The following is a 15,668-nucleotide window of genomic DNA, read 5'->3' as shown; positions in this document are numbered from 1 at the left end:
CCATGAAAGAATATGTCATTTAATAGGTTTTGTGAGAAAAGATACAATCAGAAAGGAAGGTCAAAGTTCATACAAAGTAAGTTGACATCTGTTCTGCAAGAAAGAATACATCAATTGGACAGTCTTCTAGAAGTTCTACAATTGTGAAAAAATGCAACCTTTTAAAAGGTTTGCATTAGAGTTGGGGAAATTGAAAGAAGATCTGTTTCCATCATATTTTCGGTCTGTCAGATGTATGAAGAAAAATTCAAGTGGAAAGTTTAAAGGCAGAAAGTTTAATTAAAGACAGAAGTCTAAATGCAGAAAGTATAAAGGCAGAAAGTGTAAAGGCAGAACGTCTAAAAGCAGAAAGCAAAGGCAGAAAGTCTAAAAGAAGAAAGGTCCAAAAGTTCAATAAAACAATTCCAAGAAATAACAGATTTATTTTGCATCTACAAGACATTCAAATTCAAAGAATGACATTTTCTTGAGGAAATGCCTACAGATTACCATTTAAATGTTGCAACTTTGAACTGGAAACAAATTATCACTTCAAGGATGTCGGAAAAATATAAATTGACAAGAAGAAGAAGCAACATTGTGAATGTCTGATGTCAACAAATGATTAATGAATGTTGCTGGCAAGTTTGAGCCTACAATATAAACCCTGCTTCAACTAGCTCAACAACAGCAGTTTGCGTACATTCTAAAACAAAGAGCCAAATGTTTCTGTGAGTCACTGAAGTGATCCGTTAAGTAGCAGATAAGCTAAAAGACGAAAACTATTTAATCTTGATAACAATTTCTTTTAGACCTTATTATTATGATTATGTGCTGTTTAGTACATTTATAATTTGTCAGTTTTAACATAGAACTGCACGATAAATATCAAAGACTCAAACTTAAATAAGTTTAAATATTTTATTTATTTATTCGAAAAGCCAACCATTTTCACATTTTTTAGGGCTTGATTTAAATCTTACTAGGCAAATGGGCCATTTAAATTGTTCTAGCCCGAATTAACAGTACAAATATAAAATACCATCAGAGTATCAATTTGACTGCCTTACAGGGTTGGCATAGAGCTAGTAATATTAAATCAAGCCGTTTTCTACTTTAAAAAAGCATCAACGCTTACAATTAAATTATTTTTTATGTAAACTACCATGAAGCAAATAATTTAGTTTCCGAATGGACATGTTCTTCAAATCAATTTTCAGAAATGTAATTTATTAGACTTCTTGTCAAAAAACGAAATACAAAAATACTTATTGAATAAATTGGCATAGATGTATGAACTGTATTCTCAACAGCTACATTACATATTTGACCTATGACCTTTTGCTATTCAACAACAATCTAATTGCTGTATTATTTTCGCAAATCTCCAACTGTACAGCATTTTTTATCAGTTGTGGAATTATTTCTTTTGATTTTTGTATGAAGAAATTTCTTAAACATCTTTATCAATTGATATTTATTATTCTTTACAGAGTGTTTTTTTTTTGCGATGTTTAAGCAGAATTTTCTCTCAATATTTAGATTTCAAACAATTTGAGTAGGCAGTTTTATTGATCTCATTTCTCAATAATTTATGATTTTTACCATAATAATATTCTTGCATAACTAGTTTTGTTGCTATATTTTAACAATAATTCTGAGATTAAATGGTTAGTTCATTTATTAGGTTGAGGTTATTGAGATCCTTACAACCATTTAAATCATAGATCTCAAACCTGACTTTGCTCTCGTTTGCAAGGTTTAGCTAGTTGGGGCTTAGTCATTTGCAATCTAATCCAGGTCAGGTGATTTTATATAAGTAGGACCCTGGATATTCAAGAGTCTGTCTGCTAGACACTGTTTTTTTTACTTGCACAGATTACCTCATTTTTATCAGAAAAAGTTTTTTAGCATTTCATGCGATAGACAAATTCAATTAAATATTAATATATTTGTCAAGTATTCACTTTACCTAATTCTTAACACCGCCCTTCCCCACCCTAACTTCCCCACCCCTAAAATTTAAAATACATAATACTAATGATTATGTTGAGTAATGTATTTAGGAGTCTGAATCACACAGATAACCTCACTTATTAGCATTTTAGTTACTCATTCTATCATTCTATCTAAATAGTTTTCTTAATTGTTTCTTTCTCAATAAGAAGTTTTCGAGTTGCGACAATCAAGAGAACCGACGACCAGGTCATCAGGTCAATCAATATGTTGTCGGTCATCGCCTCAACCTAGAAACCATCAAACTTGTGGGGAGTGCGGACAAGTGTCCCAATATTCCTGCATGCGCATAGTAGACTAATATGACGTAGGTTGGTCGTCAGTTGTCCCAAAACGAAAACTTTAGAAACCTTTAAATCTACTTTTTTTTTTCTTCTTTTTTTAAAATCTAACGGTGAGTCTTATTCTACCACTGTATAATTTATTTGATTGAATTTAAAATTTAAACATTTACACTCCTAACAATAAAAACGTAGATGATTTTAATAAAATTAATGTATGTGTGCTTAGCACAATAGCAATAATTAATGATCTGAAAATTGATTTGAAGAATTTCCATTATTATTTTGTAGAAATATTTATTTACAGTTTGAATAATTATTTTCGTATAAACTCAATAATTGATTGCATAATTTACTAAAAATAGATATGAAATCAAATTGAGCAATTATTTGTTTGTAAATGAATAAGATTTAGTACAGTAGGATTTGTGGGTCTCGGACTTATTTAAGCCTGGGCTAAAATAGGTGAAGTATTCCTAGAATAGAAGTGAGTGAGAGTCTGTGTGTGCTAGTATTTTTAGCTAAACCAATGTTGTAAATTTAAACAATACAATGTAAAGCTGTGTCTACACTATCAAACTAGTTTGACAAAAAATAGTGTGGTGTTCCCAAATATGGTAGTGATATGCACAAATAAAGTAGTGATATGACATCATCATGTCCATATATGGGCACATACACATTTTTTTGTCACATAAAGTTTGATAGTGTCTTTAGATGCTGATATTGTGCTACAGCTCTTAGTGCGTTCATTTTAGGCAAATATCTATAACAACAAGTTAATAATAATAGTAACATTACCAAACCTGAATATAATCATTTATTTGATTTAATAACACCGCCTGTTACATATTTAATATCGCCAATCATGGGATACTGAGTTTATTTCGATAAGATATCTGGATTTACAAATGTTCTGCTTTCTAAATATCCCCAACAGGTTTTTTAAAGGATTTATTTGCATTACTCGCCCCTTGTAACGTTCCAAATTAGCTTAATATTGATCTCTCTAGAATGCTTGCATAAACCTGTTTTTTGCGTCGATGACTAACTATCCCATAATTCTTTTGAGATCATACAAAACCGCAAACGATGTGTTCTGTCCCTTTAAAATGTACTTTGAAGCCAAATTTTTATTTATAAATATGATTTCATAATGAAATGGAAATATAATTGTTTGACAGTTTTAATAATTAAGAATGGAGCTAATGTGCATCCAAGGCTTTATGAATTAATGTAATTAAAGACACAAATTAATTATGAATATTTAATTATACAATCAATAAAAATAGATTTGAATATAAAATTTAGATATGACGAATATAAATGCGGGCATATTTTGAGATGATTTGATCATGATTTTTCTTTAAAAAACATTTTTAAAAAATCCCCTGATTTAAATTTATCAAGTTCAATGCAAAAATATGACTTAACATATTAGCGCATTTCTATACTATAAAATGTTAACATTTATGATCATGTACTGTATAAAATCCGCAGGCATAATATTATCGTTAAATCAATGTACACCAATATTCACCACTTTCTCAACTTAAGACAAACAATTACCATACCATTTATGCCTAATAATTGGTTTTATTTTAAACAAATTTGACTAATTATAGAGAAAGATCTTTTTGGGTTCAGCCCTTGGCTGAATTTGACATTGTCAATCAATGTGATGACAGCCAAGTCACCTTGTCCTATCCTATGTGACTCATTGTCATATAGTGATTAATTGGATAAATGAGTCACTCCATTTCATCGGTTTCATTTGAATAGTATGTTGTTTAGTACAGTAATTTAGGACATTTTCAAGAAAGATAATTCAAAACTTGTTTGTTATAGCAAATAGTTTATGTATTTCAAAATTGACGACACGGTTAAAAAAATCATAAACAGTAGAAATATTTAAATTGTTCTAAAATATCAAGTAGCACACTGTCTGCTACGATTCTGAAAATCCTCATCGTCTGTCTGAAAATAAATTTTATGTTGATGAATTTCGTCTTAGCTTAACTGACGATTTCTGCATTATAGGCAATTATTTAAAAGTTAAATCTGAGAATTTATTATCAGTTCTGTACAATAATTGTACGATACTGTTGTAATGTAAGCCTTTTATGATACATTGTTTTATATTTTTACATCATAAATGCGAAGAATAATCATACTTTACTAAAATCTGAATATCCAAATACTGACTGGGACAGTCAGGACTTGAACCCTGGTCTGGGATAAGTAAGCAAGGCACCAAGCTACTTTGTTTTTATATTTTCTGATGATACATCATATAGTGTATATCATTTATATCTGATGTAATTTCAGTTTAATTTTAGATTAGATTTTGAACAAATCTACAATTTTTGACGTTTTGTAATGCATATTATTATTAATATATTACTTTCAAACATTAAACCAGGTCATTCCTTGTCTTAAGTATTTAAATTATGATAAAAAGAGAGAAACAATGCACTACCTAAGTAGCTTGTGTCGAATGAGCTCTTGTGGACGATCTTTAAAGTTACGATTCCTCCATTTGTTTTGGCCTTCATGATCGATCGAAAGTTGGTGAATCACAGAAAAAAAATGAAAATATCAATCCGTGCGCAATGCATGTTGGGATTTATAGCGGGCCACTTAAACTATTAAAATCGACTTATCTATTTTATAGAAGAAATCTAAAACCAATGAGATTTTACTTTTTATTTTATTAAAACCATTTTAATAGTAATACAGATCAAATTTATTAGCACTGTCTGAATGACGCATACCCATACAGTACAGTGAGTAAATAACAGTCATGTCCACTTAACATACTTTGTCACGAGCTGTATATCGTTTTGTCACCCCTATCACATTTTGCCATCATTCTAATTGCAGCTTACGAAACAAAAACTCATGCCATCACACTGTTACTGTTGCCTATCATTGGCTATCAGCAGCACTAGGCCAATGTCGTTTATTCATTGAGATGTTATTTTATCAGATCTAGTACATTTTGGGCCAGTTGAGAAACGCGCTTATTTGTAATAAATGAATTTAATTTATGTTTTTAAATCCATTATTTCCTTCTCAATAGTAGTAATGACCTCTTTATTTCCAAATAACCAGATTAAATCAACATTGTGACATGGTATATTATGATGTCATCACATATGAGTCAAACATGGGCGTTGATTGTTTTTAATGCGGTATAATTAAACTGTGAATTATAATTATTTATGCGTCATGAAAATTTTTAAATTTTAAAGAGATCTACTACAAAATAAGTTTTGAATTGTCTTTTTAATATATAGTAATACTCTAGTTTTTGTTATAATTTGCATTATGTTAAGGTTTTAGGAAATTTGTTTTATTAATAATATGAATTAAAGAAAAACGCGATTTGAATTATTTTTAGATATATAAATTGATAGAATCATAATTTAATGTAATTATTAATTGATGTTTAATTAAGATTGAAATGAGTTGGCTTTTCTTATTATTTTTGTCATGAAAATGTAAATATTTGAGAATTAAGTATGATAAAATTAACGAAAAAAATATTTGATATGTTTGACAGATTGTTGCATTTCTGATTTGAATTACACCATACTAAAGTGTTCTCCCCAGGCTGTTGAAAATGTGAAGCCATCGCACTGGGGACTTACCGTGACGTTGATATGATATGACGCACACTATCTGTGACGTTTAAACAATCCCCTTTTAACCGTATTCTATCCAGGGCTCGATTAAATTGTTGATTTTTAAAAGCCGTTGCAAACTGAAATATAATATTGTGGTACAGATTAATTAGTTTATTGGTGGGAACTATGTAGTAGTATATTAATGTTTTACTAGCCCACCAGGTACAATACAAGATATTGGCTACTAGTCCTGAATGATTTGTGTGTGAATCGAGCCCTGGCTACCAAATACATCCCAAACAATCCATATTTATAGAAGGTACCCCTCCTCATTTTCTCTCATGGTGCAGACATCCACCATGGTTCACCCCGGGGGAGAACACTTCTAAATGTTATATTTATTGATTTTTTATTTGTGATCTTTGTTTGAGAAATATTTTATTGTGTGTATCACATTTGAATATGGCTAGTAAACCAACATAGAATAGAATACTGTGGTGATTGAGAAGAGATGCTGAGTGGTAGTATTGCGAGTGGTATGGGTGGGTGTGTGTGAAGAAAGATTCTTTTAAAATATATACAGTATAAATATTTTTATATCCATAGAAGAAAATACTGAGATTGAGAGTGAATGAATGGGAATTTTTAAAATTCTGTGCTGGTTTTTGTATAAAGCTAATTTTTAAAATGGGATCAATATTCAATTCAACGTAAACATTTATTTTCTTTCTTTCAATCAATAACAATAAAACAAATGAATAAGGTACTTGGGGTGGACAGCCCTGTCAGTATGGTACTTAAATTATAAGATTGTTCTTCTACAGTAGGCTAACTCAAGATAGTGCCTCACTACATATACCATCAAGTAGACATGAATGTTATCGTTATATAATGTTTGTTTATGAAGATATCAAATTTCTATATTTTTATATAGTATAAAGGTTTATTTGTCATAATGTGCAATTTTATTTAGTATTGTTGAGTCTGTGCAAGAAATTCCTTAATTTATTTTTATATCAATTTATACTACTACAGTAATTCTGTAAAGTTGTACTATTCTATGTTTTCTTCGCAATATATCCACTTGGTAGACAAAGTGTTTTTAATTGAAGTCAACTGGGTTTTAATCCAAGTAAAAACAATATTTATATACCATATTTATATTTCTTTTCATGCAGATATAATCGGTGTACAATATTTACTTCCTTTTGTGCACCAAAGTGTGTAGAGGTGTTGGCACGAGATGCAGGTCATATTATGCAATGTTGTTTTTAGATATTGTTAATAGCTTTTGATGCATGTATATGATTGTCTCATTCTATTATTAAGAAGGTGTTTTTAAGGAAAACACTTTTGTAGTACAGAGCAATGGGTTCTATTAAAAGATTCCATAGTTTAGTCTTATAGGTTCATTAAGATAAAATATGTTACTGCAGTAATAATTATAGGTTCATTAGGATAAAATATGTTACTGCAGTAATAATTATAGGTTCATTAGGGTAAAATATGTTACTGCAGTAATAATTATAGGTTCATTAGGATAAAATATGTTTATACTGCAGTATTCATTATAGGTTCATTGGTATAAAATATGTTACTGCAGTATTCATCATAGGTTCATTGGTATCAAATATTATGTTACTGCAGTATTTTCATATATATATCGTATAAAATCCACAATGTGTACATGGTCATTGTTACATTGTAAAATGTAATGAATAGGCTATTTGCTATGGTAAGGAGACTGAACTTTAATAACTGCAGTAACTTTAGTAAAATATAAAAGGTTTTTTTTACAAATAAATTAATTAAGGTGAGTTTCAAAAAAATTTGGGGAAAAATATTTATTTTCAGTAGTGACCCAGGGATAGCTAAAAAATCTTGATAGCTAAAAAATCGTGTTAGGTTTTAAGATGTTATTGGGGTGGTAAAATACATAAAAATAGTAATTTCAGGTACCATTTTTTGGGTGGGTACTATGTTGGCTCAACTGAAGGCCTTAAAAAATGTGGGTGAAAAACTCTTGAGGTGCATATCACACCAACCTCCGCCCGAGTGTTGCCACCAACCTCCGTCTAGGTGTTGCCACCAACCTCCGTCCAGGTTTTGCCACCAACCTTCGTCCGGGTGTTGCCACCAACCTTCGTCCGGGTGTTGCCACCAACCTCCGTCCAAGTGTTGCTATCAATTTACTTACAGGGTTGTCAGACAAAAACGTTTGCAGAACATTAATAATAATATATAAGTTTATGGGAACTGGAATTGAAAAATGTCATGTATTTTGTGATTGTTGTCAAATATAGTTTTCGAATTTAAGATGGATTGAAATTACACAAGTGTGGCAGACTTCTGCTAGACAGGGTAACTTGAGATTGTAGGCATAAATTGAACTGTTAAAATTGTAGATGGCCAGTTTAGATAAAAATATGTTTCTTACCATTCATACAAAATATAAATTTTTACATGATTGCATGTGTTTTAAATGTGAAACTGGCACCTAAGCAAGTGCATAAGATATATACTGGTATATGTTAGTAATGAATCTTCATGTAGGTATTATTGTAACATACATTTACTATACTGTATATAGTCTATTTTTAATATTGCATATTATGCACTATTTGCCTGCCTGCAAAGTATGTTTTCTTTATGCTGGAAACACTTAGCATACTACAATAGTACTTAGTACAATTTATCAATTTTATCTTGTGTTTTCAAAAATATGAAATTTGTCGTAAAAGAAGCATATTTTTATTTATATTTGGCTTGATATTTAAAAAGGTTACATCAGATTCTTTGATATAAGTTTCATCCTTGTATCACATGCCATTTAGATTATTTTTTTTTCTCTTTTCAGTAGACTCGACAATTATCCTAGATACGTGTGTCAATAACTTAACCATTTATTAATTTCTAAGTTAAGCTTTTCAATGTTATATTATAATTTTACTTTCAGATTGCTGATGCTTGGTCATCCTGACTTTTACATTTTCTCTCCTTGACATAAATGAACAACATTCCAGGAACTTAATGGTTTTTTTTACAATTTCTTCTTATATACAATGCATGTAATGTTATCTGAAATAATTGTCTTGTACAAATGTGCATGCTAACTATATTATATCTTCTTTTTTTAACAGTATTGACTATAGTTTTCTTTTAGAAATAGAAATTTTAATGACATGTTTTATTTAAACATATTTAATGTACATTTGACGTTGGTTATGAACAAGACTTACCCCAAGTCTGTATTTATTGTCTTTTATTATGTGGGTTCACCCGTCAGTCAGTGTTTTGATTTTTGTATTAAATGTATGAAACGGCAAAATGTTTATCTTTTTACTAATAATAATGTAGGCACTAGCTATGAACTACAGACCATTCCATTACATTTTAAATATATTTTTCATTTATTCTTTTTTAATTGCCAGATTTTCTTTTATTTTTAAATTCTTATTATTTTATACTACACACTCTTATCCAGTCTTAAATAGAATTATTACAAAACTTTTATAATGAATGTGCTACAGAAACCAATAGGTGCTCTGATTATGTTTAAATAACATAGTATAAAACGGCCTCCAAATAATGTGCTAGAGTATTTTAATTTAAAAACTGCATTAGTTTTAGATTTTTTGTTTGTTTTTGTCTTGTTGCCACAGCTGGTGGCACGTTGTGATTTTGGAAATGAAATAATAATAAAAAAGTAGTTTTAGATCAACCTGAAATAGTCTTGACATAATAAGGTAAAAATAAAACACTGTTTAAGATTCTGAAAACAAACTAAATGTATGACTAATACAGTAAACACACAATACAATTTTGTTTCGCTTTTTTAAGTTTCTCTGCTTATGTTTGTTTTATTGTTGTGACAAGTTTATGATAGACGTTTTGATTGACAACTCTTCCTGTCAATTAAATTTTACTTACACAATGCATTTTGTGGTATGCTTCATTTGTAACCTTTCAGTACTAAGTACTATACTAATAGTATTTTAATAGTTTATGTATTTTTATTGATTTGCTAAAAACTATATTTTATGAATCCAAACTGAAATTTAAAGATTATATTTTTGCTTTCCCAACTACTGCTATATAATGTATACATTTTATTAACTAGTTGTTACCTTCCAATAGACGGGCACCATCTACATAGACAGGTATCAACTATGATAGTACAGTACAATTTTAAATATGTATGTAGAATTGGCCTAAAATACACATTTCCCACAAACATTTTAACATAGCTTATTGGATCCGATAAAGGGGATTTAAAAGTTGCCCTAGCTCCTGAACAGTAGTATCAGTCTTGCGATTTAGAAGTAGATAGAGTTAAGGTTTTCGGTTAGTTCTATTATCGCTATATCATGGTGTCTAATTGTAGTCAACACATTTATTTCTCACTCCTGAGGACGATCAAAGCATATTGATCGAAATGTCGAGAAACTCAACAGTTCTTTTCAGAACTAATATACATGGTGTACCGCAAACTTTATATCAACATTTGATTTCGTCATGCAAACCTTCAAACAATATATCACATTTATTTGTTTGTTGTTTTTTTTCCAGTGATTTAACTGGAACATTTTCATGCACCACTGATCAACTACAATACAACATACTAATTTGTTTGTAATTAAGTTTTCAGAAAATTTTAAATTGCTATTATATATTTATATAATCACAGAGCTGTAATCTTTGTTTTCCCTTAGGAGTTTTCAGCTTTGTTTTTCCAGAAAAATGACTCCAGAAGGAATTACTGCCAAGCCATAAATGAACAGCAGAAGCAAAACCTTTTAATTCAACATAAATTGTATCCAATTAGAGTAACCCAATGTTGCACTGATAAATACCAACTGCATGGCTTAGGGTTCAAGAGCATGTCCAAGATTTGTTGAATATTTAAGCTTGGTTCCCACTAGAATGCGAGTGAACATTTTAATGAATGTACCCCATGAACCAAAGCATGTGGTTGAAAGGAAAGCTTAAAGTACTGTACCATAAAGTAATTGGTCATTTTCAGGCGCGGATTTAGACAGGGGCTAAAACAGGCTTTAGCCCCCCCTTAAGATTTAACAGCCATGTCTTTTTAAAATAAAATAATGATTTCTGCAACCCGTCGGATCGTCATTTATCATTTATAAAATATTTAGCCCCCCTAATTTATAATGCTGGATCTGCCCCTGATTTTATATGGGCTTATAAAAAGTGTTTTCATGCGAGAGCACAGCAGTATTGTATAGTATGCATAACACAAGTAATTCGGTAAATGGGACACCAACACAATCTGTTCTTGTACATCAAGACCTACATTCAGTATCTTTATATACTGCAATTTACATATGCGTAACTAAACTTGCCCCAAGTATGTAGTTATTGTCTTTGTAGTAATTGTCTTTTTTTATGTTAGTCCACAAATCAGCGTTTCGATTTTTATCTGAGAGCTGCAGTATTATATGTATGAAATGCCATTTGTGCCAAAATATTTATCTTTTTACTAATATTAATTCGAAACATGACCTAGAATAATGCGTAACACATGAGCCACTTTCAAAAGAGAAAAAAAGGATTTTGATGCTGTATTGTGTCACTTCTCGTTGTTCATAATTTGTATTTACTTCGCATGTAATTTACGTTTGTTAGAAACAAACTCTCTTTTACAATCTCTCATACAGGTTTGCGGAATGTAGAATAGGCTCCATTGTGTAGCATTTAAAACCCAGTCAGACGATCCATTACTAATGGTTTATCTCTACGGTATACCTTCTAGTTTCAATGAATAATTTTAACTTAAATTTTCCATCGTATTTTATGATTATATTCCTTTATTATAATTTTTGTTACTGAAGCATAAATTACGTATTAAATCAGGTTATATATTACGTGTGTGTTTCATATTCAAGTGTGTGTTCACATTACTTGTCTGTTCACATTACTTGTATGTTCACATTGCTTGTATGTTCACATTACTTGTGTGCTCACATTGCTTATGTGTTCACATTTCTTGTGTGATCAAATTACTTGTTTTGTGATCACATTACTTGTATTTTAATATCATGTGACCTTTGGAATGTTTAAAAGTTTGTGAATTGTAAGCATTAACAAATCCACAATTTTTTTTCAATTTAATATTTTCATATAGTTTTGTGTACAGTATCCATATTACTTGTGCATTCATATTACCCATTTTAAGTGAACTTGCATTTTAAAAGTGTTGCTTTTTGTAAGCCGATGTACGCATCATTGACCCCCATGCCTTAATAGCATCGAACCGGCAGGTCGCTATCTAATTATATCATCTCTGAGTAGAGGAAACTGACTCAAGTAAAAGACACTTGGAGACACTGTGCCTTGTTCCAGGGATCAGTAATAGATAACTAACGTTTCATACACTTCATTTACGTCACTCTATTTCAACTGTGATGATAACAGATTTTTAAGGCAGTCAACAACAATGTTTATGCCTTTTCACCATTTTCATTTTGTTTTATTTAGTTCAAAATTTGTCGCTGCAACTCTACACCACAAACCATCTGTTTTATATTCCTTTTTGTTTTTAAATGGAGGGATTATTATTATTTATTTAGACGTCATCTTTTTTTTAACATTTAAATTAGACCAATACCTGATGTTTTGTCGATTGCTGTAAACTTGATTCTTCTAATTTTTATTCTTCCATTCCAGGAAAATAAATCATCAAAATAAATACCTCATTTCTGTAGAAGGGTATTAAGCAACCACGTATATCATATTACCAGTGCTTTTCTTTCATAAACATTTATTACATATGTATGTATAATAAATAGGTAATGAAGTTGTTTTATTGTTTAATTTCTCACATTCTAGAATTTATAATTAGTTGTTTTAACATACATTCATTTTCTTCTTTTTTCAAATTTTTAAAAGGATATTATAACAGATTCTGAGAAGAATGGGAACCAAGATGTCTTTTCAAGGGATCTTCAATGGTTCGACAAGTTAAATAAATTTCAATGTTTTTGTCATTAAAACAATGTAGATTTTTATGATTGTTTTATTTAAAAAAAATTAACTTAGATAAGGTGTTTGATTATGTGCAATAAAAACTATTGTATTTTTATATTACATAATAATGTAAATTTCATATTTGTATTTAAAAAAAAATGTTAATATATATTTTTTCAGCTTCATCAGTACTATTAAAATGGTTTTATACAGTATTATATATTTATGATATGTTCAAGGAAATAAATACAATTATTTTATATGTTTAACATGTCTTAGTGTTTCAATTCAGTTGTTGAATGTATCATATAGTTATAGGCCAAGTCCAATGTAAAGAACCCACTGCAAATTAGGTAAACCTCTAAAAGGCTCTTTGATTGCTCAATTCAGTTTGATCAAGTTTGATAATACAGTATTGTATTTATTCGGCACCTTTGAAAAAAAGTATCTGATTAACCGACAAGTAATAAGCATGAGCCCAAACAGAATATAATACCCTTTTCACATCGCCTATTAACTGCAGAGGTTAACACACGTCAAGGCATCAACACCATCAATTTGTATGGTGTACTCAGTGTGTGTAAACTCCAGAGTCTTGCTAGGCAATGTGAACAGGGTTCTACTCTGATCAGCAGTGAGAACATGACATTAAGGTGTCAAGTAAATAAAGGTATTTTGAGTGGGAAGATCCAAGATGATAAGTTGCAGTTCATACAATAAACACCCCTTATTAAGCTGAAGAAATGAGTGAACGAAGGCCAAAGATAATCTGCCATATAAATTGAACACTTGAACGATGCCAACTCCTGATGACATGGCATGACATTCTAGCAGGTTGTTAACAATTTGGCAACGATACATGTATGCGTGGGATTTTGATCCTTGGCCGAGAGGGAGGCCTCCATGATTAATAAGAATGTCACAAGCCAAAATCATGATTTTTTGTGTAATCAAATTCCTGGTAGAGTTCAAGATAGTCAAATATTAGAGAGGTTTTATAATAATGCAGGCAGTAGACACAAAAGAAATGGAATTAATAGAAATTTAGTATAATATACAAGTATAAAGGTTTCATATAAACGATAGCATGAAGGACAAGTCTGCGAGCATTAAAATGCGTTTTCTCAGTCATTGTATGCATAGGGAATAGCAAATATACACACAACCAAAACAGAACAAATCAAACAAATGTATTGCTCTTTCAAAAATATATTTTATTGCGATAGATAATTATAGATCACAAAATAAAACACCACATCAGACAGTAACATAAGTTGGTTTGATATGTCCCATCGATTAGTCTCTCTTATCAGACCCTTGGGATGATCAAAACCAATAGGGCATTCTCAATATTTCCTTTTATAGGATTACCCTTCTATCATGCAAGTTTTTAAACCACCATGTATATGGAATAGCCTTTATGGTACAGGGAAACACTCCCTCTCTCTGTTCCTCACAATACACCCCTCCTCCTACAGCATAATAGAGTACCCCCCCCCCCCCCCCCTCTCTCTCTCTCTCCCAATACACCCCTCCTCTTCTGCACAATACACATTTCACTCTTTCCCCAATATAACCCTCCTCTCTCCCCCAATATACTCCTCATTCTCTCCCCCAATACACCCCTCCTCTTCTGCACAATACACATGTCACTCTTTCCCCAATATAACCCTCCTCTCTCCCCCAATATAATCCTCATTCTCTCCCCCAATACACCCCTTCTCTTACAGCACAATTCACACCTCACTCTCTTACAGCACTCTCTACCCCAATACACCCCTACTCTCTCCCCCAATACACCCCTACTCTCTCCCCCAATACACCCCTCCTCTCTCCCCTAATACACCATTCCTTTCTCCCACAACTTCATTTTTCTCCTTTAATTGCTTCTTAAACATATCACATCTTTGCATACATAGTACAATAAAATGTATTCTACTCCAAAACATAATATATTTTATTAGATCAATATAATAAAATTGAATATTTTGTTGAAACATTATTTGTAACATTTAATGCCCTTTGTCTAACTCTTTGTACAACAGACTTGAATGTAACAATGTAGTTAACATAATTGGTCTGCTGTTAACAGCTGTGTATGATTCAATAATACAATTCTCAATGTGAATGCTCGTTATACAGTTTAAGATAATACAACATTAAGGATTGTTCAGTACAGTGTGCGCCCATTTAAACTCCTGGGTGGATACGTAGACACCAATACAGGAGATACATGGCTAAAACACTTTGCAGTTCTCCCACAAGACTGTCTTTATCAACCAATCGTAACACTCTGCTATGTAACTAACATACATTATTGATAATATCCAGGGAAATAGTGAAATTACACTCTTCCCTTAAAATACGGTATCTAAAAAGCAAATATTTTATTATAAACTTCAAATCAATCAATGTTTACATAATTTAATATAAATAGTAAGATTTAATTATACAAAAACAAAGGAAGATGATTGTAATTTCATTAAATATTACAAATGAAATAAAATTACATTATCCTACAACAAAATTAGTTAAACCATTACAGGTGTGTAGTGGCAGTTACGTACAGTACAGCAAGAAATGTTCCATTAAAATTAAATATTATACAAGACAATAATATTACATATTAAAATCCTCAAATACAAAGCTTTCTATAAATATTAAATACAGTAGAACTCCTATTAAGGGGACATATTTGAGATCCAAGAAAGTGTCCCCCTAAAAGTGGTGTCCCTTGCATAGGGGTTGGAAGTAGTGTTAAAACTTATAAAGTGGAACT

The sequence above is a fragment of the Antedon bifida genome, chromosome 4, assembly GCF_963402885.1.
Source record: "Antedon bifida chromosome 4, ecAntBifi1.1, whole genome shotgun sequence".
Taxonomy (NCBI): Eukaryota; Metazoa; Echinodermata; class Crinoidea; order Comatulida; family Antedonidae; genus Antedon; species Antedon bifida.
The sequence above is the reverse complement of the archived record's forward strand: the minus strand, read 5'-3'. Positions refer to the sequence as shown.